Source organism: Pristis pectinata, chromosome 7 (genome assembly GCF_009764475.1).
Source record: "Pristis pectinata isolate sPriPec2 chromosome 7, sPriPec2.1.pri, whole genome shotgun sequence".
Taxonomy (NCBI): domain Eukaryota; kingdom Metazoa; phylum Chordata; class Chondrichthyes; order Rhinopristiformes; family Pristidae; genus Pristis; species Pristis pectinata.
The window spans coordinates 83,682,772-83,709,437 of record NC_067411.1 but is presented as its reverse complement, the minus strand read 5'-3'; the positions used below and the strand labels follow the sequence as shown (position 1 = coordinate 83,709,437).

At 40.7% G+C, this 26,666-nt stretch overlaps 1 protein-coding gene across 1 annotated transcript in view; it reads left to right on the top strand.

The window, feature by feature from the left end:
• Positions 1-26,027, top strand: part of prr16 (proline rich 16) — a 172,822-nt gene extending 146,795 nt beyond the window's left edge. Inside the window, exon 6 of the mRNA XM_052019891.1 lies at positions 24,202-26,027. The gene's annotated coding sequence lies outside the window, so the exon portion shown is untranslated. The remainder of the gene's footprint in view (positions 1-24,201) is intronic.
• The last annotated feature ends 639 nt before the right edge of the window (positions 26,028-26,666 follow it).

The following is a 26,666-nucleotide window of genomic DNA, read 5'->3' as shown; positions in this document are numbered from 1 at the left end:
TTCATCCCCGTTAGGTGGCACAGTAATACAGCTGGTAGACTTACTGCCTCACAGCTCCAGTAACTTTGCAAGTTCAGTCCTGACCTCCTGTGCTGTCTGTGCATGTGCTCCTTGTGACTGCATGGGTTTCCTCACCTCCCCTGGGTGTTCCAGTTTCCCCCAAATGCCGCACAGATTGGTAGGTTAATTGGCCACCGTAAGTTGCCCTTACTTTAAGTGGAAGCGATGGGAATGCCATGAGAATAGGTTACAGGGATAGTTAGTGGGGAATGGATTACTCTCGTGAGCCAGTCTGGACTTGAGGGGCTGAGTGGCCTCTTCGTTTTCATAAGGAAACGCAGAAATATGGAAAGGATATTAATCTGAAATGTTAACTCTGTTTCCTTCTCAACAGATGTTGGATTTCCTGATCCGTTGAGTATCTCCAACTTTCTCTGTTTTTGTGTCATGCTAATAGATCTGTCCTGCATAGTCTAAAGCCTTGATAGAATCTTGATGCAGGGTCTCGAGCCATGGCTTCCACTTTCTCTTTGCCTCCATTGACGCTGCTTGGCCCACTGAGTCCCCACAGCAGTTTGATTTTGGCTCCAGATTTCCAGCATCTGCAGCCTCTCCTGTGACCCGAGAATGAGTCATAGAGTAATGCAGCATGGAAACAGGCCCTGTGACCCAACTCACTCATGCTGACCCAGATGCCCATCTAAGCTAGTCCTATTTGCTCCCATTTGGGCCATATCCCTCTGAAACTCTCCTCTCTATGTACCTGTCCAAGTACCTTATAAATGTTGTTATTTTACCTGCATCAGCCACCTCCTCTGGCAGCTCGTTCCATAGTTCTCTGTTTCTGTACCATCTTTAAATGCTCAATAAAAAAAAGCAGTGGTCCTACCTCTGACAACAGGGAAGCTAGGACCTCCATTAGAAAAACAACTTCCACAATTGCTCTTCCTTACTGTTACTGCACCAGCTTTCAGGCTCTGCTGCTACAGCCCCTTTTGTTCCATGGCCTTCAATTCTGAGCCTATTGTGAGCCAATTTCAAGCCTATTATGTGGCACTTTAACAAACTTCATTTAGAAGTCCACAAATACTACATCAACCACATTTTAGTCATTGGCCCTCTGCTACTTTGTCAAAAAAACTATTAAGACAGTTAAACACCACCTGCCTTTAAACAAATCCTTGCTGTCTTTCTCTAATCAATGCATATTTTTCCAAGCGACTGTTAATTCTATCCTCATTATTGTTTCTACCACCAGGTTATATTGACAGGTCTGCAATAACTGGGTTTATCCCTGCATCCTTTTTTTGAACAAGGGCATAACATTGGAAATTTTTAAATTCTCAATTTATCAATATTATCATGTTTCAATCTGTCCAAAGTACATTTTCAATTGAAGTAACCAAATCTATTTCTATGTTCTTATACCTCTAATCTTAGTGATGTATACTGATCGATCTGTCAGTGTTGCTTTCAATGAAGGCCGTTAATCATTTCAAGGTAAATGAACGGGGATAGGTTTAGTACCTTTTCTTACTTATTTGTACCCACAATACTGAATAGGCCTCAGTTTAACAAAAACTGTAAACCTTCACAAGTCTGTTGCAAAATGAAGAAAAATATCATAATCAAATCACAAGGTGAAGAGGCCAATAATTATCCAAATTCAGAAATTCAGTATTTAAATGTTTTGTGAATGGCTCTCCATCTCTGTTGTATTCACTGCGCAAATATTTGCATTATTCATTATGAGATTATCACAAAAATCATTTTGTACTGTTATATAATGATTACATCAAGATGTTCAGAAATTATGAGCACATAACAGAGACAGAGAAAGAAAGCTGAATTCTACACAATTGGATTACTTCTAACTGCAATTTTGGAAGCAGAATATAGCTTTCAGAAATGTTGGCACATACAATCAAGCTGAAATTATGTTTTTACAGTTTATGGAGAGAAGAACTTTGGCCAAGCTTGATATGAGGGATGTGTGACAAACAGGAAATAAGTGCTGTAATGGGGATTAAACCATATTTTGCTGAAGTACCCTTGACGCCAGACAGTGAGCAAAGATCAAAAGATAAATAATCTGCTTCCAGCAATGGTCAGAAAGTTGGATTGCCACTAATTGAAATACTGGCCCCAATTGCATCAACTAAAATTCAGCCTGTTATTTCTGAAAGGCACAATTGAAAGAGAGAGCCTTATAATTTGATGCAGATGCAAGCTTAACTGAAGTTACATTTGCTATTCTACCAGAAGTTTCTTCACAAACCTGTAACTACAGGGTCATACAAATTATATTTGAATAGCTGCAGCTCAGTTGGTAGCACTTGCTTTTCTGACTCAGATGGTTGTGCTTTCAAGCCCCACTTCAAACACTTGAGAACTAAATCTAACTTGACATTAGAGTTTGTACAGTACAGTACCAAGGGAATACTATATTGCTGATGGTGGCATCTGCAGATGAGACATTAAATTGGCCCTCCCAGATGAACATGATAGATCCTGTGGTATATTTTGAAATATAATAGGGAAGTTTTCCCTTCTGTCCTGATCTATATTCAATCTCAAATAGCAACACCAAAAGTTGGTATCAGATCATTATTATTTTATTGCTGATGGGACCTGACTATGCCAATTCTGCCAATTTTACAATAGACACTACACTTCAGAAGCACGTCTTAGTTTGGAAAGTGCATTCAGATGTGCTGACATAGTGAAAGACACTATACAAATGAAAGATTGGGATAAATAATTGATCATCCACTCTCATGCTGCAGCAATGGAAACAGGAATGGGAATAGCTGTGCCAGGCTGTAGGGATTTCTTTGGAGCTAGCTCATATAGCATTGGCAGCTTCTTGGAAGGTCACCCAACTGTACAGTTCTGGAAAGTAAGGGAAGAAGGAAAACTGAAAAGTGCATTGTTTATCTCACAATGTCAGCTGAAACAGTAGAGTCCTCTCAACACTGGACTAAATAATCAGCTGACACTGTGTGCTCAGGGTTTGGAATAATTTACACTAAACCAATGCTGATATTGAAATACCACTCTCTTTGTGACTCCGTAGTTCACTCATCCCTCCCCGTCCCCTGGAACTTTCCCCTGCAACCGTAGGAAGTTCAATGCCTGTCCCTGTGCCTCCTCCCTCACCACCATCCAGGGACCTAAACAGCCCTTCCAGGTGAGGCAAAAATTCGCACGCACTTCCTTCAACCTCATCTACTGCGCTTGTGCTTGCGATATGGCCAAGTGTAGACGAGGCATCTGTTTTGTGGAGCACCTGCGTTCTCTCTGCAACGGCCTTTTCGAGCTCTCAGTTGCATGCCATTTCAACTCTCCTTCCTGTTCCCACACCAACTTATCTGTCCTGAGCCTTCTCCACTGCCAGAGTGAGGCCAAACACGAACTAGAAGCACAACACCTCATATTCCACCTGGGTAGTCTACAACGCAACTGAATTTGCCAATTTCAGGTAACCTGTGCTCCTTTCTTTTTCTGATCCACCCAAGTTCTCCCAACACTCCCCCAGCCCCTTGTCACCTAATTTTGTTCACCTCCCCTACCTGGCTCCATCTGTCTATCACCCACACACTTAACCTACTGGGTCTCCTATCTCCTCCCCCAACTGGTTCCATCTGCCTATCATCCCTCCCTTATCTGGTTCCCTATATCACCCTCCTTATTTATCAGATTCCAGCCCCTGCATCCTCTTGTGTCTCCAGTTATCACCTTCCAGCCTTTGTTTCAACCTCCCCCCACGTGACGCCACCTGCCCACTTTACTTCTCTCTCCATCTATCACCCAGCAACTGCTGTGTCCCCACTCCAAACCCCTCCCCTCCCCTGATTCCGTCTGCCCATCATCTCTCTCTTCACCTGGTTCCAGCTATTACCTGCCAGCTCCTGCCTCACCCCTCCCTCTCACCTCTTTATACTGGCTATCTCCCCTCTACACTCTCAGTCCCAATGCGGGGTCTTAACCCAAAATATCGATTATCCCTCTGCATCCACCTTTGCTGCTTGACCTGCTGAGTGCTTCCAGCAGTTTGGTTTTTGCTCCAGATTACAGCATCTGCATTCTCTTGTGTCTCCCTGCTACTTTACCTTTGATGTTGAAGGCAAAGAGCTGCAGAATACTATCTTTCCTTTTCTGGACTGTCAGCTCCAGAGTTCCTTGAAGATCCATTGTCAGCTCTTCTTTTTCCTGATCTACAAAATGTCTTTTGATCCCATCATACAAAGCTGAAGGATTTACATTCACCAGTTCTACCTCTCCACTGCCACTCTCCACCATTCCACTATCTCCAAGGTACCCAGATTGCTAATTTGATATCCAATCTTAGATAACAACCTTTCCCTCAATGTTAACTAAATAAAGGAGCCAATCATTGACTACAGGAAGTGGGATGGAGTACATGCTCCTGTCTGTATCAATGATGCTGAGGTGGAGATGGTTGAGAGCTTCAAGTTCCTAGGTGTAAATATCACCAACAATTTGTCCTGGTCCTGTCACATGGACACGACAGTCAAAAAAGCACACCAATGCCCCTACTTCCTCAGAAACCTAAGGGAATTCAGCATGTCCCCAATGACCTTTACCAACTTTTATAGATTCCCCATAGAAAGCATCCTTTCTGGATGCATCACAGCTTAGTATAGCAGCTGCTCTGTGCAAGACTGCAAGAAATTGCAGAGAGTTGTGAATGCAGCCCAGTCCATCACACAAACCAACTCCCTTCCATTCACTTTGTCAACACTTCCTACTGCCTCGGGAAAGCAACTAATATAATAAAGCCCTCTCCCACCCTGGTCATTCTCTCTTCCCCCCACTCCCTTCAGGCAGAAGATACAAAAGCCTGAAAGCACGAACCACCAGACTCAAGGACAGCTTCTATCTCAGTTATCAGATGCTTGAACAGACCTCTCATACAGTAAAGGATGAACTCCTGAACTTTTGATCTCCCAATATACCTCATCATGGCCCTTTCACTTTATTTGTCAACCAGCAATGCATTTTCACTATAACTGCAAGACTATATTTTGCGTTCTGTTTTCTTTTTACCACCTCATTGTAATTATGTATGGCATGATCTGTCTGGATGGCACGCAAAACAAAAGCTTTTCACTGTATCCTGGTATGTGTGACAATAATAAACCAGTACCAATAAATAAGCTGGAAATTCTTCTTGTAATCAATGGCTTGGCCCCCAGTATAAACTCCAGAGCCTCATCACTGGCACATTCCTTTCCTTTGTTACTGATTCAGCCTTTATGAGCCAGCTCACAACATTAGAGTCCACCTTGATGTAAACTAAACTTCTAATCTCATCAGCTCCATCACAAAGACTGTTCACCTCTACTTTTGTAACATTATCTGTGTCCATTTCTACCTCAGCCTAACGGCAACTAAAACCTTTACTCATGACTGATTACTGCAATGGTTTCCGGCCCATCTCCTATACTTCATAAACTATAGATCCCCAAACATTTGCTGCCTGAATTGTCTTCCAGATTAAATCCTGCTTTTCCATTGTTCCTTGCCTTGCTGACCTACAAAACTCTTTGGGTTTAAAACCCTTAAATTTAAAATTTTCATCCTTCTCTGTAAATCTATTCATAGCCTATTTTGTGTTTGTGCTTGGCAGCAATTGTACATTGGCACTTCCTTATACTGAACAGTAATGAGTCGACCAAGGTTACGCTGCTGCACATTATTCTCTGGTTAGAGAAAACAGAAATTTGAATATAATTACATATTTGTGTTGACCGTAAACTGATGAAAGCAGTAATGCAATCAGTTGAATCTTCAGGGACATTCTTTTTGATTTCGTATTGCACTGGTCTTGCAGGAGTTGTAGGACTAATTGTCCTCGTGGTGTACCGGTTAATCCATTCTCTTAATGAGGTTGTTAACCTTCTTGATAAAATAGTATTAATGATCGTTCAGGAATGATACACATAGGGATTATACACAAATGAGTAACCCAGTGCATTTCCAGAGAGCACCACACAGTTTTATATCAGTATAATGTCCATTAGTAATTAAAAATCTAGTTGTGCCTCCATCTCTTATAAACATCCCTCTCTCTCTCTCTCTCTCTTGCTCTCTCTGACAAAAACAAAACAAGTGAGTTTCTCTTCATAACTTGGAGGCCAAATCCTCTATTTTCTTTCCCACTCTGCCTTCAACCGTCATCAACCTTATTTCTTCTCCCATATGCTGTAGTCCTTCTGACACTCTTCTCTAATGTTTTCTGATACCCTCCACTCCACTTTAAGAAGCACAGCCTTCAGCTTCCTCTGCTCTGTCATTAAGAGAGGAAAGAATGATTTGCATCTAGATTGCAGGTTTTGTGATTTCATGACACTCTTTACTGAAAGGCCTGGATAGAGTGGGCATGGAGAGGATGTGTCCATTAGTAAGAGAGTCTAGGATCCGAGGGCACAGCCTCAGAATAAAGGGACATACCTTTAAAACTGAGATGAGGAGGAATTTCTTCAGCCAGAGGCTGGTGAATCTCTGGAATTCGTTGCCACAGAGGGCTGTGGAGGCCAAGTCATTGAGTGTATTTAAGGCTGTAATTGATTGGTTCTTGAATGGTAAGGGGGTTAAGGGTTATGGGGAGAAGGTAGGAGAATGGTGTTGAAAAAAACATTCACGATTGAATGGTGGAACAGACTCGATGGGCCGAATGGCCTAATTTGGCTCCTTTTTCTTATGGTCTTCACAACAAATTAATCACTTTTGAAGTGTAGTGACTGTTGTGATGCAGGAAACATGGAAGTGAATTAGTGCATTGCAATATTCCACAAACAAGTGTGATTGTGACCAAATACGGTAAAACTCCGTTAATTCAGGACTTAAGGACTTTGGCTTCTCGCAGATTTTCTGGACTGTTGGATGTTATCACAATTAATACTCCAGCCTTGCAGCCTTCTGGACTCAGTACTGAATTCTCCAACTTTAGGTAGTTCACTTTTTATTCCTCTCTGTGAGAGATTTCTCTTTCTTTGTTCTGATGAAATGCCCAGACCTGAAACATAAATTGTTTTTCTTTCCACAGATGCTGCTTGACCCACTGAGTGTTTCCATTTTCAGTTTTTATTTTAGTGCTCCCTTGGTGATGCACAGATGTGTCAGTGTAGAACTCCCTCTCTGAACTTCTCCAGCTCTCTACCTGCTCTATCACTTTAAGAATACTTCAAATAAAATATTACTTAACATAATTTTTCACTGGTGTCTCCTTGTCTTCCTTCAAAGGCACAATGCCCACTCATTTTCTGTACCAGTCATTTTGAATCATTTTTTTATCAGCAAAGTTGCTGATAACTGCAAGTTGTTGAACTTGCTTCAATTGATTATTTTCTTTCAGAAGATTTGGTGTCCAAATCTACATATTTAAGCACGTTTTCTTAAGCTAAATATTACAATGAAAGCATATCTCTGTTTAAAAAGGACAGGTGTATGATTTTATTACACATTGTTGATGGAGGAAATCTTCTACCAATACTTCACAAGTCCTGCTGGTGAGCCCAGCATTTATTCATTGTTCTCGAGAACGTCGTGAAGGGACACCACATTGAATCACTGCAGTCCGCAAGGTGAAGCTACTCCCTTGGTGCATGGTGATTTGGGTACTACTGAGTGCCTCACTTGGCCATTTAAAGGACAGTTGAGAATAAACTACAATATGGGTCAGACTGGCAAAGAAAGACATTTTTTTCTCAAAGAATATCTTGGACATTATACCTCTAGAAAGACATTGCTTGTCAACTGATGCAGGTTCAATGACTTGGATATATTAACAACTTTGCTTTAAAAGAAGACCAAAACTACTTTCCAAAAATGAGTTGGATAGATTTTTTACAATAATCTGTTAATTTAGTCGCCACCGTGAATTACACCAGCTTCATGTGCCGTGTTTATTTAGTTACTTAGCTTGATTTAAAATCTGCAGCTGCTGTGCAAGGATTTGAATGTCTATCTCCACATCATTAGATCAGGCCACTGAGTTAGAAGTAACATGACTCCCATGCTAGCATTACCCAAAAGAAATTCACAAAGGTATGATTCCCTTTTTTGGCAAAATCTTCATGGTCACTTGATAATTTTCATAGATGTTCAATAGCGAAAGTGATATTTTTTTCTTTTTTGTTCTTGAAGAGAGGTAGTTGATTCTATCTTTGTTTGGCTATAATGCCACTGCTTACAATACTAGACCCCTTCATCTATTCTGTCTGTCATTCTAAAAACTGGTCCAAAAAAGATGATATGCCCTTCACTTGCATATCTAAGGAGCCTAACCCCTGGAAGAAGATATCAGAGACCTTTGAAGAATTAGACATCAAAAAACTGCAGATGCTGAAAATCTGAAATAAAAAAAAAACAGAGAATGCTGGAAACTCTCAGCATCATCAGGCCACATCTGTGGAAAGAGTAATAAAATTAAGGTTTCAAGTCTTCAAAATTGTCTGCCCAATATAAGGTTAGCCATCTTTTAGACTGCATGAGGTTTGGGGCAGTGTTCCCAGAAACTGCAGTTTCTGCAAAATTATGAGTAAAGTATGGGTCAATTTCAGACCTCTGCTGCATATTTGTTTAGTGGATGTACTCTGCTGAATTCTTGGATTGAATTCAGTTGATTTCAAGTGATTGGGTGACCACCAGGAGAAGGAAGAGGAGTAGGCATGCAGTGCAGGGTTCCTCTGTGGCCATTCCCCTCAGTAACAGGTCTGCACCTTTGGATACTGTTGGGGGGATGACTTTTCAGAGGCCAGCAGCAGCTGGGTCAGTGGCACCATGCCCGGCTCTTAGGCAAAGAAGGGAAGGGTGAAGTCAGGCAGAGAGATAGTGATAGGGGACTTGATAGTAAAGGGCACAGATAGGCGTTTCTGTGGCCGCAATCGAGACTCCAGGATGGTGTGTTGTGTCCCTGGTGCCAGGGTCAAGGATGTCTCGCATCAGGTATAGGACATTCTGAGAGGGGAAGGTGAGCAGCCAGAGGTCCACATTGGTACCAATGACATAGGCAGGAGCAGGGATGAGGTCCTGCAAAGTGATTTTAGGGAGCAAGGTAGAAAGTTAAAAAGCAGGACTTCCAGGGTTATAACTTTAGGATAACTATCCATGCTACATGCCAATGAGGTGAGAAATAGATCCATAGTGCAGTTCAATATGTGGCTAAGGAGCTGGTGCAGGAGGGAGGGCTTCAGATTTATGGATCATTGGGCTCTCTTCCAGGGCAGGTGGGACCTGTACAAACAAGATGGTTTGCACCTGAACTGGAGGGGGAACCAATAACCTCTCCGGGAGGTTTGTGAGTGCTACTCAAGAGGGTTTAAGCTAGAGTGGCAGGGGGATGTCAACTACAGCAGCAGGGCAACAGGTGGCTGAGTTGCGGGCAAGAAGGATGGTTTGACAAGTAAGGCTGAAAGGAAGAACAGCGAGGGACTGGCCAATAAACACGGTGGGATTGATGGGCTAAAATGTGTTTATTTCAGCGCCAAGAGTATAATGGACAAGGAGGATGAATTTAGAGCCTGGATCAGTACATGGAATTACAATGTTGTTGCCATTACAGAGACTTGGTTGTGTGAGGGACAGGAACTGACAGCTCTGTGTTCCTGGGTTTCGTTGTTTTGTAGAGAGGTGGGGGTGTTGCACTATTGATAAGGGAGAAACACACACAAAATGCTGGAGGAACTCAGCAGGTCAGGCAGCATCTATGGAGGGAAATAAACAGTCGACATTTCGGGTGGAGACCTGTCATCAGGACTGCAAAGGAAGAGGGCAGAAGCCAGAATAAAAAGGTAGGGGGAGGGAGAGGAGCACAAGCTGGCAGGTGATAGGTGAGTCCAGGTGAGAGGGGGAAGGTAGGTGGGTGGGGGAAGGGTATTGAAAGGGAATAATGTGAAAAGCTGGGAGGTGATAGGTAGAAGAGGCAAATGACTGAAGAAGAAGGAATCCGATAGGAAAAGACAGTAGACCATGGAAGAAAAGGGAAGGAGGTGGGGAACGAGAGGGAGGGTGATGGGCAGGTCATGAGGGTGGGCAGGAGAAAGAAAAGGGGTGAGGGGCCACAGGAATGAGGGAAAGCAAAGGGGGGAAGGGGAGAGGGGTGGAGAAGGGACAACAGAGGGGAGGGGTTACCGGAAGTTAGAGAAATCGATGTTGATGCCATCAGGCTGGAGAATACCAAGACGAAGTATCGTTGTTCCTCCAGCCTGTGTCTGACCTCAACGTGGCAGTAGAGGAGGCCGTGGATAGACATGTCAGTATGGGAATGGGAAGTGGAATTGAAGTGGCCGGCCACTGGGAGATCTTGGCTGTTGTGGCAGATGGAGTGAAGGTGCTCGATGATAAGGGAGAATGTCACAGCAGTACTCAGAGCCAACACACTGGAGGGCTCATCCACAGAGGCAATTTGGGTGGAGCTCAAAAATAAAAAAGGTGCAGTTACACTGATGCGATTATACTTTAGGCCCCCCAATAGCCACCGAGAGGTGGGGAACAGAAATGTAGACTGATTATGGAAAGGTGCATAAATAACAGGGTTGTCATAATGGGGGACTTTAACTTTCCCATTATTGATTGGAATTTCCTTAATACAAGAAGCTTAGATGGGATTGGATTTCTTCAGTGCATCCAAGAGGGGTTCTTGAAACAGTATGTGGAGAGTCCAACTAGAGGAGAGAACGTACTGGAAGAGGCTATTAGATAGGCACATAAATATGAAGGGAATGGAAGGATATGGATGATATACAGGAAGAAGACATTTGGTATAAATTAGCATTAAATCGGCACAACATCATGGGCCGAATGGCCTGTCCAGTGCTGTATTGTTCTATGATTTGTTTTAATGTTAAATCACATGTTTTTGAACTAGTAGCATGAGCATCCAGTGGGGTTAACAACCAACATGCAGCATTTCAGTCTTTGGCTGACAAGGCCCTAAACTCTGGTATTCCCGTCCTAAACCTAAGATTTAATGCTTTGTTTTAAAACGTGTAAATGTTTAATATTTATTTTGTTAAATGATCATTTTCAGGGTGTGGAGTGGTGGAAACTCCTCTCTGAATTTCAAATGGGGTCACACCTTTAAGGGAGCTACTTGAAGAAGCCCAGCTTGGTTACACGTATCTCAATCTTAGCACCCTGCAATATTGCATTGATGCTGATGCTGTCATGCAGCCTGGACCTGGCAATTGCTGGCCAACCACAGCTCTGACTGTACTATCTGTCTGTCTTACAGTTAGCATCTAAGTCCGAGGTCCTCAAATAAGAGTTGAGAATGCATGGTGAAGTTAGAAGTGGAAAGGGTGATGCAAATTATAAAAGTAAATATTTCTTTCAATTTAATGTTTTGGAGCGATTGAAGTCAGGATGCTTTGGAAAGGTAAATTTCTTTGAGCTGGAGCACAGAGAAAATCTTTTGAGAAGCTCTAGGATACTGAGTAAGGATTTATAAGTAATTGAAGAAAAATAATTGGAACTTCTGATTTAGATGATTCTTAAACACCAAGGTTGTAACTGGATAACTTCTGAAGTCAGTGGGAGAATATGGAGTTTGCTTTTCTTTGATTTATCATATTAATTTTAACTTTAATAATTTAATTAATTTTGTGAGCTTGTTCTACTTGAAATTCATTATGGGTTTTCCATCTTTTCCTGAGCTCTTAGTATCATCTCCCCAAAGAACAGTGAAATAAAACCCCATGGGAATGAACCATTTGAAAAAGAATCTTTTCATCTTCTATGCATTGCACTTTGCAGGGTATCTAGCCTTACATATGTACATATTTAAATCTTTAACCTGTTTACTAATAGAAGGCTAAATGGATTTTATTGACTCAAAACAGAACTCCGAGCTGTTGTACTCTCAAGTTTCTCTTCCATCCAATTTTGCAGGAGTGCATTTCAGAGAATTGGGAAAGAAATAATTTTGCTGTGACTATATTTTTTTTGCCAAGTTTCAGGTCAAAATAAGTCTGGGGTATATCTCTCCATTTTGCTTATCCATTTCATTCAAAATCAGTCAAAAGTCAAAGTTGAGTTTATTGTCATATTCACAAGTACATGTAGGCACAGGTGCAATGAAAAACTGACTTGCAGCAGCAGCACAGGCACATAGCATCAGATACACAACATTCACAAGGAAAACATAAATTAATTGTAAATTATACACAATTTTTACAAGAAAGAACACAATTAGAACAAAAATTCAAAGTCCATTGGACTGCAAAGTGGTCGAAGTGTTGCTGTACTGAGGTGGTGATTAGGGTTGTGCAGGTTGGTTCAAGAATGGAATGTTTGAAGGGAAGTAGCTGTTCTTGAACCTGGAGGTGTGGGAATTCAGGCTTCTGTACCTCCTGCCCGATGGTAGCTGCGAGAAGATGGTATGGCCCGGATGGTGAAGATCTTTGATGATAAATATTGCCTTCTTGAGGCAGTGCCTCATGTAGATACTACTGATGGTGGGGAGGGATGTGCCCATGATGTATTGGGCAAAGTCCACTACTCTCTGCAGCTTCTTACATTCCTGTGCATTCAAATTGCCATTCCAGACCATGATGCAACCAGTCAATGCAAATTTTAAGAATATGAGGGGCTGACTATAAGATTTGGTTATAAGTGGAAGTGTGTGTACAGTTTATGTAATGTAGAACATCCTTGCCATTATTTTGCATGAAGTAGAAATACTTATTTGATTTGGACTTGTGTCTCACATTGTATACAGAGTGAAACTTGTAACAAGTCTAATTATGGATGTTAATCAGAATGACATGTGGAGCAAAGAGTAATTGAAAATATGCTTTTACGTAAGACACAATTTTTCATCAATATTCATCTGCATTCCATTTGAACAGGTTTAAAAATGAAAGCAGGGAGTGTCTGTCCTGCATTCACAGATCTCCCATTAATACAGCAAACCTTTATTCTGCATTCTGTTACTGTTTTACCTTGTACTACCTCAGTGCACTGTGTAGTGAATTGATTTGTATGAACAGCATGCAAGACAAGTTTTTCACTGTACTTCAGTACATGTGACAATAATAAACCAATTCTAATTGCAAAGCCCACGTGCATGGAAGTGTAGATGAGCTTTCTTTTAATACATGAGAATATCTGTGTGTGAAGCTACAGCTAATGAAACAAAACAGGTACACTGATATTAACAAAAGGCCATGCTGATGCTAGATGCAGATTACAGCTCTGCATCGCAACATAAATAAGGCAAGGAGAGAAGTCCAATTATAAATGCCAGTTACAGATTGGAACTTGGAAACAGATTTGATCGTTGATTATAGTGAAATCTGGAATCAGGATAATCAGATGAACCAGGCGCTACTTAACTCTGGAATCAGCCCAACATCACTCTCAGCATGCACCAGTATCAACAAGATAAATGTCAGCCACAACTCTTAGACTGGTGACTGTTGCAAAGGAACACACAGATTGCGCCATCTGGCCACTTGTAAAGTCTGCAGTATACCATGTTGAGATTTCTTGGCCAGTATTTTTATGTGCAACATGATTAAATTGAACTGTAAAATCCACTGCTAAATACAATTGGAATTTCCTAAAGCGTATGATGGGAATTTTAATCACATGCATCCATGCATGCGATATACCTATTCATAGAGGCTACTGGGCAAACAGCAGTTGATGTGGGGATAATTATGTAACATGCTTGATATCACTGCTAAAAGATCGGAGCATGAGAACAATACCATGAAGTGATATGTGTTGTAACCAGGAAAATCAGACACTAAAGGAGAGAAAGTCTATTTGAATGTGCCTTAAAGGAACAGACCCAAACAGTTGTTCAAGAGGCAGCCATGGAAGTGAATAATAGGTTCTTCATCAACACACAAAAAGACCAGATCTCTTGGCATTTTCCAGTTAGGATTTTATTTGGAGTTACTTTAGGCAAGAAAGGATAGGATGCCTGACTGTTCCAATACTCACCTCATGGTTTGATTACGCATGGAGAAACAGTGTCCAATCCATTTCCTGTCCACCACTTTTACCATCAGATGATCCAAACCTACCCCAGTACTACCAGCAGTGGATTGTGTTGAGACCTGCCACTATAAGATATCCAGCCATAATGGGAATTGCTCAACTAATTTTGGCATAGTTTCAGTAGAATTAGGTGCACATCACTTTATTTCGTTGTTTTTCCTGGTTATTTAAAGTGAGACTCTGCTGACGTTGGGAGAAATGACTGGGCAGCTTTAGAATTGACCGCGGGCTGCTCATACGCCTTCCGAAGTCCACAATGTGCTACACTGACAGGAAGTGCTCTTTGCAGCATTTATCTGCTGAGATACTTTTTCCATGGATTCTTCTGAGGTGTCATAGCTGGCGGAATTTCTTTACTGGAGGTGTTGATATTGTACTATTGACCATTGAGCGGTTCCCTTATACAATGAGATGGACTATGACCTCATGATCTACCTTGTTGTGACCTTGCACCTTATTGCACTGCACCTTCTCTGTGACTGTGACACTTTACTCTGTGCTGTTATTGTTTTTACCTGTACTACAGCAATGCACTCTGTACTAACTCAATGTAACTGCACAGTGTAATGAATTGACCTGTACGATTGGTTTGTAAGACAAGCTTTTCACTGTACCTCGGTACAAGTGACAATAATAAACCAATACCAATACCAATTGTCTTGGCTGTCACTCAAGTAGGTTGGGGACCTTAGGGCAGAAGGCAGAGACACACCCATTACCGACCAGCCAATTCTCACAGATGCTCTAGAGACACCATCTCCTACCTGGAGCTCTCTAATGAGCAACATTTTCACAGGCTCTGGTTTTTAAAGGCTGTCATCACTGAGACAGATACACAAAATGCTATGAGAAGACCTTTGGTTGCACTGTTATGTCTTGTCTGCTCTCTCCATGGAAGTCAAGGACACATTGACTCTGATCTTCTTTATCAGAGGATCTTCCCAAGCTGTTGAGCAATTTGCTGCTCACCACAGCACAAGAGAGGTTGCCCAGGCACTGCACTAATGAAGGAATAATTTTGTAAAACTTGACTTCTGTGAGGAGAATGGGTCTTCTTGGACACTGGGATTTTACTGCATTGCAGTATACCCACGAATGCAGACAACCATTGACTGCACACATGTGCCCATAAGGACCCCATGAAGAATCCGGATCTTCAATTTCCATTTCTTCAATGTGCAGGTTGTCTTTAGTCACAGTAAAAATTTAATGGCATGCTTCTGAGAAGCATGCATGACTCCTTTGTTGTGAGGAATTCCACACTGCCAGACACTTTCAGCAGCTGGCACTGCCCTGACGTTGGATCCTGGGGATAAGGATACCCATTTTTGTGACTGCTTACATCAGTGAAAGCTGAGCACAGATATGCAAAGGCCATCAAAGTACCTGGACAACAGTGGAAAATGTCATAAGTCTCCACAGGATGAGACTCGGTTGTCTGTTTCAGTCCAAGGATGCTTTGCAGTTCAGGCCAGGTAAACGATCTTGCAAACAGAAGAGAGCAGCCAGCACTGGAGGAAGACCAGTAGGGGACCTAGAGTCTGAGGGCCATGAAGAAGGTCATGAAATGCAGTAAATGAAAGAGAAGCAGGTGGAAGGTGGCTACCAGGTTTTGACTTAAACTTCCTTTGCATTAGCTGTCATTTTAATTCTCCATCTCGCTCCCAGTCTAATCTTTTACACTGTTCCAGTGAAGTCCAGTGTAAGTTTGACAAAGAGTACCTCAGTGTTCATCTGTGCACACTACTGGTCTTGGGACTTGACAATGACTTCAACGATTTCAGATAAGCAGACTTTCCTGTTAGTGTCAGAGCTGTCCAATTCTAATGTAAGATCATCGAGCTGTAATAGTAACACATTTTTTGCTCTCCACAGTGCTGTCCGACCTGATGAGTATTTCCAGCCAAGTGAAGTTCCCTGCTTAGCATCCATAACTTCTTTTTCCAGGATGGGAAAAAGCAGGCATTGTCTACAGAAGTTATACAGGATTTCCTGATGGAGAGATGTTCTCTTAAGGACCCTGTAAAACCATCGTCTCCATTGCAAGCTACGTGACCCCTCCATATTCTGATGATTATCAACAACATTGCTAACAACAATATTCAGGTTCCTTAGACTTAAAAATGTGTAATAATCCTTCATGTGCTGTTTTGCATACATAACAGTACCTGCACTAACAATGGCACATAATAAAAGTGTTGCAGTCATGACCACTGCATTTTTTTGTTCAGTAGTCTGTGGTTCATTATAACATTCCTTCTGTGGACATGAAAACAATTTTTATGTTTGTCCATCGAATGGGCATGCTCAGACCTAAGGAGACATTGGAGGTACTCCTGCCAAGCTCTTTTCCTGCAGGCCTTGGCAGATCTCAGATATACATGCCCTCCTGGCATGTCTTGTTTTGACAAGGAATTCCATGTCAATCTGGGAGCTCTCTTTCTCCTTTCTATCGCCTCTCTCTCCCACAGCTGTTGTATGTGTTGCTACAGTCGGGTTGCCATGGGGATTGTGCCTTTAAGGGCTCACTCCTTTCATAGGTTGGTGCATAGCAAGTTGTTGGAAGCTGTTTTCAGTTGAGCCTGTTCTCATTGAGAATTGCACAGATTTTGTTTCAGTGGAGCTTTCTGGGTTTTGTGAGGTACTTGAATTAGCAATAGCAGCAAATGAAATGATGGTTTAGAGTAACAGTAAATGTGCATCAGTGTCAATCGAATCAAGTGAATCAAATTTTGGAGTGGAGTAGAATGTTCTGCATTGACTATACAACATGTTTAGCATTACCAGCTGGGGATAATTAAGTTTCCACTTGAATTTGCCAACAATTTCCCTACCGGCAACACCATACCCCCCTCATCTACCACCCCTGCTCCTCCTGCAAGCTGTCTCACTGTGTGCATCACTCTCAGGGATATTTCCAACTTTCAACCATAATATACAGTTGGTAGAATCAGATCAGACATCTGTTATATTTCTTCCCCTCATTTTTATTTTAATTGAAGTCAGTGTTACCCATTTTACATTATTACCCAAAACAAAGATGAGTACAATTGCCACAGACTGGCTTTAGCTCAAGCATGATACTCTTTGAAAATACATTTCTTAAACATTAAGAATTTGACATTTCCAGTTTTGTTCATAGCTGTATTTGCAATGATGATACAGTGAATGTGAATTATATTAATAACATAACCACTCATGATTAGAATTTAGCATAATGGATAATGATATCAGTAAAAATTAAAATTAGAAGTAAAAATAGAGTAAGCTCTGGACTTGGTCTCCTTCATTTCTCACCATCACATATGATGTATTTTGATCACCAATTGTATTTAAGTTGTTTAGTGGCTTTCAGCAACATGTCAGTAGTGGTACAATAATTAAAATGCTCCTGACCCCCTGGGTCGCTCACAAACCAGGCAATTATCTTCATTGCTAAAATGTTTTGAGCATCACTTCCAAATGTCCCTACTCCATTCCAAAATTATGATACTGGGGGAACACTGGGGCTCAGCTGCTGAAATAATTTATTTTGTACTGTAACAGCATAATATAAATAATGTATTTTGCGGTGGCACAACAGATATCTAAACATCAAAAGGTTTCCACTTTTCACTATTTGAAACAAAATTGTAGCAGTGCTACTTTTGCATTTGTGATTTTCCAACTTTGTTGTGCAGACCAGGATCATCGGCTGATATTTTTTGAACTGCTTTGAAAATATTTTTCAATGAGGAAGGCTTTATATTCATTTTATTAATAAGAGCTGGTGACCTAAATATTCACTCTGACAGTCTCTGTGGATTGTCGGTGAGTTGGGGGCACACCCTGCGTCTTGACTGAAATTGAGCCAAGGGTTTCCTTGCATTGTTCGATGAGGAGGCGACCAAAGGCTATCGGGCTGCCTGCAGTAGGCACAAGTGTAAAACTGTTTGAAATGAAGGAGAGCTTCTCTCAGTGTCCCTGCCAGTTGTGGGCCAAAGGGCCTGAATTGTGCTGTAGGTTTTCTATGTTTTCTAACTACCTGTCAAGCAGCTTTATAGGGACCCATTATCTGCTCAAAGTCACCCTGTTCCATATAGGATCTTGCTGTGCATAAATCAGCATCATTGCCTCCTGCATATAGATAACATATACCCCCTTAAAAATTGGTGATGACACCACTAGAACCGCTTGGTGTTCTTTTTCAGGTTGACAACATGCCTGATTCCCCAGCCACTGCTCAACTAACACTTACCCTTTGAGAACGTCAGCTTATAGGAGAGGTTGGCCTTCGATGCATTACCATCACTGAGTTGCCTGGGGTTCACCACTAACCAGAAACTCAACTAGTCCAGCCACATAAATAGCGAGGCTACATGAGGTTAGAGGCTGGCAATCCTGCGGCAAGTGACTCGCCTTCTGACACCTCGAGGCCCTTCCGCCCCCTACAAGGTAAATGTTTGGGATGTAATAGAATACCGTCAACTTGCCTGGATGAGTTCAGCACCAACAACTCTCAAAAAGCTCAACACTATCCTGGACAAAGCAGCCCACTTGATTGGCACCCTATCAACTACTCTAAACTTTCAATCCCTTCACCGCTGGTGCACAGTAGCTGCGGTGTGCACCATCTACAAACTCATCCGGGCTTCTCTGATAGCACCTCCCAATCCTGTGATCTCTAGCACCAAGAAAGAGGATCACCACCACCTACAGGTTCCCAACAAGACCAAAGTCATCCTAACTTGGCCAGTCCTTCACCATCACTGGGTCTTAATTCTGGAACCAAACAACTGCCCCCTGACCCAGCCCCCCCTCTTCCCACCCCCAACACACAGCACTAAGGGAGTACCTTCACCAGGATTTCTGCAGTAGTTCAAGAAGGGCTCTCACCTCCACCATCCCAAGAGTAATTAGGGATAGACAATAGGTGCTCCAGTACTACCAGGGTTCAAAATGAATTAAGTAAAATGTCGAAAAAGGAGTAGACCATTCAACCCCTTAACCCTGTTCTGCCTGTCAGTGAGATCATGGTCAATTTCTATCCTTATTTGCGCTGTCTCTTGGTTAGCACAATCCCAGATTTTTAAAAAAACTGTGCTGATTAAAGTCTCCTTTTTTTTACAGGAGAGATTTACACGAGTTTTCCTCCCTGTTCCATGTAGAAGAGAGCCCCAAATGTTGACTTCTTCTCCTAAATTTGTGTCTTGTTCTCTTAGGTTCTTAGACCTGCAGTAAAAAAAATTCCTCCATCAACCCTGTTAATTCCTTACAAAATCCTTGGAAAAAAAACCTGCCCTTTTTAAACTTATTCACAAGATGTATGAATCATAGGCAAGCACAGATTTACTTCACATGCCTAATTGTCCACTTCATAGCCTGAACCTTGGAGCACTGATAACATTCTGGTGAATGTGTCATTTCAAGGCCAATATATCCTATTGATAGTACGGCCTTTGTACAGCCACTGCAAAACTCAGTTCTCTTTTATATTCTAGCCTTGTAGCAAGAAAGAGTAAAATTCCACTGTATTACGTTTGTAGGTTCCTCTGTGTTATTACTTGCACAAACAGAGGCAGAACTATTTTAAGGCAGTAACTCTCAACTAATGTCTATGCTGCAGTGTTCTTTCAGTTCTTACATTTACTCTTGCACTTATATATGCTATATATTGGTCATGTTGATTGCATCTGTAACTGTTTATTTCATTTAGTGATCTGTGTATATGGACCCCTGAATCTTTGGAATTCTACAGTTCCTAGATTTCCATTTTTTTTTAAATGCTTAGAGGACACCTTTTTTTGTCCAAAATGGATGACCTTACACTTGTCTGCAATGAAATCCAGTACTCACTAACCTAATTTATCAATGTCGTTTTGTAATTTTATGCTCTTGCCCTTAGTACTTACAATACCACCAATCTTTATGTCTTCAGCAAACTTAGATAAATGGCCCTTTATTGATTTATTTAAGTCATTAATAAATCTAGTGAATAGTTGAGGCTCCAACAAAGATCTTTGTCAGACAATACTAGTCACTTCATCTGTTTCGAATACATACACATTATCCCTACACTCTGCCTTCTACTGCTTAATCAATCTCCTAACTAGCTCAATAATTTGCTTTCAATTCTATTGACCTTAATTTTAACTAATGGTTGTTTATATGGACCCTTAGAAGGCAACCTATAAGATGACTTCTTACAAGTTGCCTTCTCAGGGTCTATGTAAATAATGTCCATGGATGTTAACCTTTCACCATTATATTTTCAATCAAAAATTAAAGATGCGAAAACCTTTACAGATCCTTGTGACTTTCTCCCTCTCATCAGCTCATATTTTCCAGGCCAACAGATGTGAAATAATTTCCTGCTTTTTATCTCTCTCTCCTTTTGTAAGTAATGGAATTAACGCTCCAATTTTCCAATTTAATATGACTACTCCTGAATTAAGGAAATTTTGAAAGGTTATGGCAAAATCCATAACTTATTCACTGATTTCCTTTCACAGGGTTTGGGGAGGTGCAAAACTGAAGACTGTAACATCAGTTGTGCAAGTATCAGAACATTGTGGATTGCATCGGAGCATTGAGGATACTTGGGGATATGACCAAGTGGAAGTGGTGGGTTGTGACTTGGTGGTGTGAGGGAGGGATCAAGGTTATTATTGAGCTGGGTAGTGGTAGATTTGCGACAAACCTACAACGAGAGGGAAGATTTCAATTTAAAGGGCACCTATCTTCAGGTGATTCTGTACATCAGTCTCAATGCACTATGGCCTGGTCCTGTTTAAATAAGATAAGACAAGATATCTTTATTAGTCACATGTACATCAAAACATACAGTGAAGTGCATCTTTTTGCGTAGAGTGTTCTGAGGGTAGCCCGCAAGTGTCGCCACGCTTCCGGCGCCAACATATCATTGGATATCATCACTCCATATTCACAGTGAAATCCTACTTCTACCCACGTGACCTACTTGACTGCATGTAATACAAGTGTAAATTAATTTTTTGGAATTGCCATTCTGGCATGCATTGTAGGAAGAACGTGTTAAGTGATATGGTTACAATTATTGCACTCTGCAATAGATCAATACTATTCATCACAAGCCAGTTAAAAGTCTCTGATTCAAGCAACTTTGTTTTGAATGATTTTTTTTAATCTCTGAATTAATGTGTTCTGCCACTTCATTGCTTCTGTCAAAAGATCCTTTGACACCTGCACTCATAGTTTGAAGCCAAAAGCCAAACACAATGGATTAGGAAGCCAGTAATAAAAGTAGAAAGTGCATGCTCAACATTTCAGGCTTTATTTGTGGAGATAAAGAGAGTTAATGCTTCAAGTCAATGAAGTTAGTAATGTAATCATTTTTAACCAGGTACAAAAGGCATCAACTGGCAGGTACAAGTCTGAAAAATTTGGAACAGAGGCTATGATCTTAAATCATTGAACTTGTGCCAAGTCAGAGAGGTTTTAAAGCACCTAATCAAAAGATAATTAGTTAGAAATTCATCTCTGCTTAGTAACACTAAATGTAGTATACTGAAGCATCATTAAATTCCATTGCAGGGAATAATGTACTGGCCTATTGTGTTTCGTGCTTCCATCAAAGGAAGAATTTCCAACAGAGGTTAATCATCATCATCTGACAAGTTTTGGTTCCCCTCTTCTTTGTCAAGTCTACCCATTGAATCTCTTTTGATTGCTTTCCTGAGACCAATTCACAGTTATGTTTCAGTAGTGGTCACCGCGTCATGCTTTCCAAGATATATTCGAGGATCAGATTCACTTAATTTATTTCTCGTAATTAATACATAAAAATTTATTATTAGACAAGATACTCTGCTGTAACTAGTTTAAAAATCTTAGTATTTCCTTTAATTGGACTGAATCTTGAGAATAGAACTCAAGCCCGAATAGTCTGGATTCTGGACCCCACCTCCTGGTAGGCCTGAGAGTCCAGTCCTCAATGGTTTTTCCTTTGAGATCCCAGCGCCAGAGCCACTTACCTCTTGAACCTTTTCCCCTTGAGATGACAGCCTCAGTCTCTAGTCCCCATGACAGCAGCAACCTGACACTCCCCTGCAACTGCAACTGACTTAAGACCCCAGTTCCATGAGATTCCAGATCTTTAACTACCTTTAAGATTCCAACTATCACCTGAATCACCTGCCCTTGATACCCTGAGAGTGGCCTCTGAGAGTCTGGCACCGAGTATTCCAGATCCCAAGCCTTTACTCTTAAGACTCCATTTTCTGACATTCTGGCATCTAGGACATCTTTGTGCTTCAGAGAATCTGGATCTTGATACAGTTCAAATCAAAAACCAGATCACAGTGACTCCTGGCATCAAAAAAATTACATCTAATGACAGTTCGGGGGTTTGTTGAAAAGATAGTTGAATCCAATCACAATTGATTGTCTTTATTTTCGAGCCCACTGGGAATTTCTGCAAAGTGCCAACCTTTCTGCAATGCCAAAAAGCTATCAGTAATTGCCTTCTGTGGGTGTTCATTGGCTTCTGTAGCATAACATTCATGCCTTTAATGTTGTTCCAATGACTTATCATAAAGAGAGCAATACATTTTTAGAAATATTCCAGTTTATAAGATATTGCTGACGGGAGCTAAAAGTTCATAGATAGGGCTTGTTCGACAAATTGAATAATTACAGAAATGGATAGCCTTTACTTAAAACAGTCTGTTCAAACATGGTGCTAAAAGGAAAAGTTAGGTTTAGTAATAATTACTAGTGAATTGAAAAATCAGTTAGTCATCCTGGAAGATAAAACTGGCCAAAACTCTTAACTAGAAAATAATTTCATGAAAAGTTGAGTTAGAAAGTGAAATGTAGAATACACAGAATGTAAACTAATTTATTGAGTTTATCCTGCTAATAGCTGCCATTTATTTTGGAAAACCACAGAATTATTACAGCACAGAAGGGACCATGCAGCCCATCATGTTAATGTACAGAGGGATCTTGGGGTCCAAGTTCATAGCTCCCTGCAAGTGGCTGCACATGTTCATAGGGTAGTAAAGAAGGCATATGGCATGCTTGTCTTTATTAGTTGGGGCATTGAGTTCAAGAGTCAGGAAGTTACAGAGTAGATTTATAAAACTCTGGTTAGGCCGCATCTGGAGTATTGCATTCAGTTCTGGTCACCCCATTATAGGAAGGATATGGAGACTTTGGAGAGGGTGCAGAAGAGGTTTACCAGAAGGCTGTCTGGATTAAAGGGCATGTGCTATGAGGAGAGGTTGGATAAACTTGGGTTGTTCTCTCTGAAGTGGCAGAGGCCGAGGAGAGACCTGATGATAGTTTACAAGATTATAAAAGAGACACAGATAGACAGCTGGTATCTTTCTCCCCCAAGGTCAAAATGCCTAATACTAGAGAGCATGTAGTTAAGGTGAGAGGGGGTAAGTTCAAAGGGGATGTGTGTGGCAAGTTTTTTTTTTACATAGAGAGTGGCGGTGCTTGGAATGCACTACCAGGGGTGGTAGTGGAGGTAAATATGATAGAGCTGTTTAAGAGGCTCTTAGATAGGCACATGAATGTGCAGAGAATGGAGGGATATGGACTTGTGTAGGCAAAAGGGGCTAGTTCAGTAGGCTTTTAATTACTAGTTTAATTAGTTTGATTATGTTGTGGGCCAAAGGGCCTGTTTCTGTGCTGTATTATGTTCTATGTTCTATGTTGTAAGAAAATTACAGCTAGTCCCACACCCACACCTTGTCTCCATAGCTTTGCAAGTTCTTTCCTTTCAGATACTTACAGAGATTCCTTTTGAATGCTTCAGTTGAATCTGCCTTCACTATTGCCTCAGGCAGTGGATACCAGACTAAAATCCTTCACTCTGTTGCTCGCTTTCTCCTTTGTTTGAGCTAAAGTCTTGAAAGAAGTTTTCAGGATACTTAGTCTCAGTGCAGAAAACATACATTGCATGGTTGTTTGATTCTAACCTCAGGTTCAATGAATGGAAAGAGATGACACACCTCCTCTTGATGAATTATTAAGATTATGGCCCTTTAAAATTGTTCCAAACTGTTAAACATAAGGAAATCCATAAATATGTTTTTTCCAATTGTATTAAATCTTCTTCCTGTTTTTATTGTGATAAGTAATTAACTGCTGAAAGTTTGGATTGAATACAATTTCAATTTATTTCTTTTCTTCCTTTAGCTCCTTAGGACTGGAAGGAAATATAAACATTTTGAAGATACGTCAGCTATTTCTAGCTTGGTCAACGCTGCACTGTGACTTCAGCAAATGAAAATCCTGACCTACAACAAGCAGAGTACAGCAGCTGACCCTGTGGAATCACAGCATCATTAATGCCAGTGTGATCCGGATCAAATCATCTCTAGCCACTCTCTGTACAGCCAGAAGCTTACCCTGAGCAACTGCCTCAATCCACTGTTCAATTTGCTTCAAATCATAACAGAAGCCTGAAGTAAAGCTCTCTGATTGTTTTTCTACCCCTTTTTCTTCACTTCGGTATTTATATGAAGCTAATATCTTGAGAAGATCATTGTTAATATAATCAGTTGCAGAAACACTAATCTCACAGATTCTCATAAAAATAATCCAGTCTTCTCATTCCCTACTTAAATTAAATGAAATAAAATTGCTAGTGCTATTGACAAGTTAAATAAAATCCTACGAAGGCCAGTTGATATATTTTTTTATCCTACATGGAACAGAGGATATGTTTACATGAGAGTGACACATTCTATGTGTTGTAAATTGGAGAAGTGACAGATGCAGTTCACTGTTCACACTAAAGGAGAATATCCCCCGTCTTCTCCATGCGTTTTGAAGCCAAGGCGAGCAGAAGAATAATTACTGATGGCGATTGCAACATAACTCCGCCTCATCACCATATTTCACCCTCTGCCTCGAACATACCAGGTGAACATTCCAAGACACAAAGCTATTGCCATCACTCAGATACTGCATCTCAATGCTCTTCTAGTATTTGCACTGTCACTTTCATTCCAGGCAATGATGTGTGTGGTTACTTGCACAGATGGCCTCTTGAGATCTGCAGTCAGACATGCAGAATCTTGCAGGGGTTTACCGACTTAAAGAATATGATTTGCACTTGATTTCAATCCCAGTGGTGACATACACATATATAAAAATTGTCCGTCATTCCTTCTCCTCCCTTATGAAATGAAAAGAAACCTCAAAGCTGCACAATGGACATCGGAACAGATTGTATCATCTACCCTTGTATCCCAAAACGGATCTTATGTGGTACATGAAACAGTTGATGATATGGGAGAAAAATCCATTGAAGTTTTTAAAAAAATTGTTTAAGGTTTTCACAGTAATATGGAATGCATTTGTTATTTTAAGTGGAATCTCGTGGCTTTATGAAACCAGTGGAACCAGGAATCAGAAAGGATGCACAGCTATCAATGAGCAAAGCACTTTAGTTACATTTTTAAGTTTTCTATTTTTATAGCCAACATTATCTACCCTTATTTGGCAATCATATGAAGACTTCATTGTTATTCATCATGCTAATCTTTGTGTGTTATTATTTGCAAGCAGACAATTGTTTTACTTTTAAACAAATAAAACCTAAGAAAGTAATGTATAGATTTTAAATAGATGGCTGCAAGATATATTTCTTCTATTCATAAAACTTGCAAACAATGTATTTTGTAATTATTAGAGTTTTGAAATTTAAAAATGTTATTTTGTTATTAAAGGCCTGCTTTATGATATTAGTTAAATGCCAAGTAACAGAAATAACAATTTTCATACACTTTCTTAAACCAGGACTGCTTGTCATAAAAAAGAATAAGAAAAAAACCTTAAAAATATAATATATATGTACACTTAAAATGAGTAATCAGAATTACAGTTACCAGATATTATTCATCTTTTGGTTGCTGCATATACATTTCTCCATGTTAATCAAGCCGGTAACCCAAAATTACTTGGTTTACAATAAACTAGTTCTAAGGGAATGTTTGTGAGTTTAATCCTTTCAGACATTTAATCTTAGTGAGGTTTATCTACAATCCAATTCTGGACATGGAAAAGGTCCACGTGTGTAGTCTTGTTATCAACAAAATATCTGTGGGCAGGCAAGTTAGTCTAGCGGTTAGCGTAATGCTATTACAGCGCCAGCGACCCAGATTCAATTCTGGCCGCTGTCTGTAAGGAGTTTGTACGTTCTCCCAGTGTCTGCGTGAGTTTCCTCCAGGTGCTTCGCTTTCCTCCCACATTCTAAGGATGTACGGGTTAGGAAGTTGTGGCCATGCTATGTTGGCACTGGATGCGTGGCGACACTTGTGGGCTGCCCCCAGAACACTCTACCCAAAAGATGCATTTCACTGTGTGTTTCGATGTACATGTGACTAATAAAGATATCTTCTCTTATCTGATCACATGATAGATTCAGAAAATTAAGAATTTAAACTTTATTATGTTTGTTTTATGCACGTAAGATGGAGTGAATGAAGTCCAACTTATTCCCTAAATTAATTTCTCACTTGAAAATGAGAAGGTATTTTTCAGGATCTCCTACATATTGAGAGCAGGGCCAAATATCTAGCTTAGACCTTGGAGCCAGGACCACCGATCGTTATAGCCTAAAGAGTAACCGTCACCAAAAAAACTCGACAAGTCCA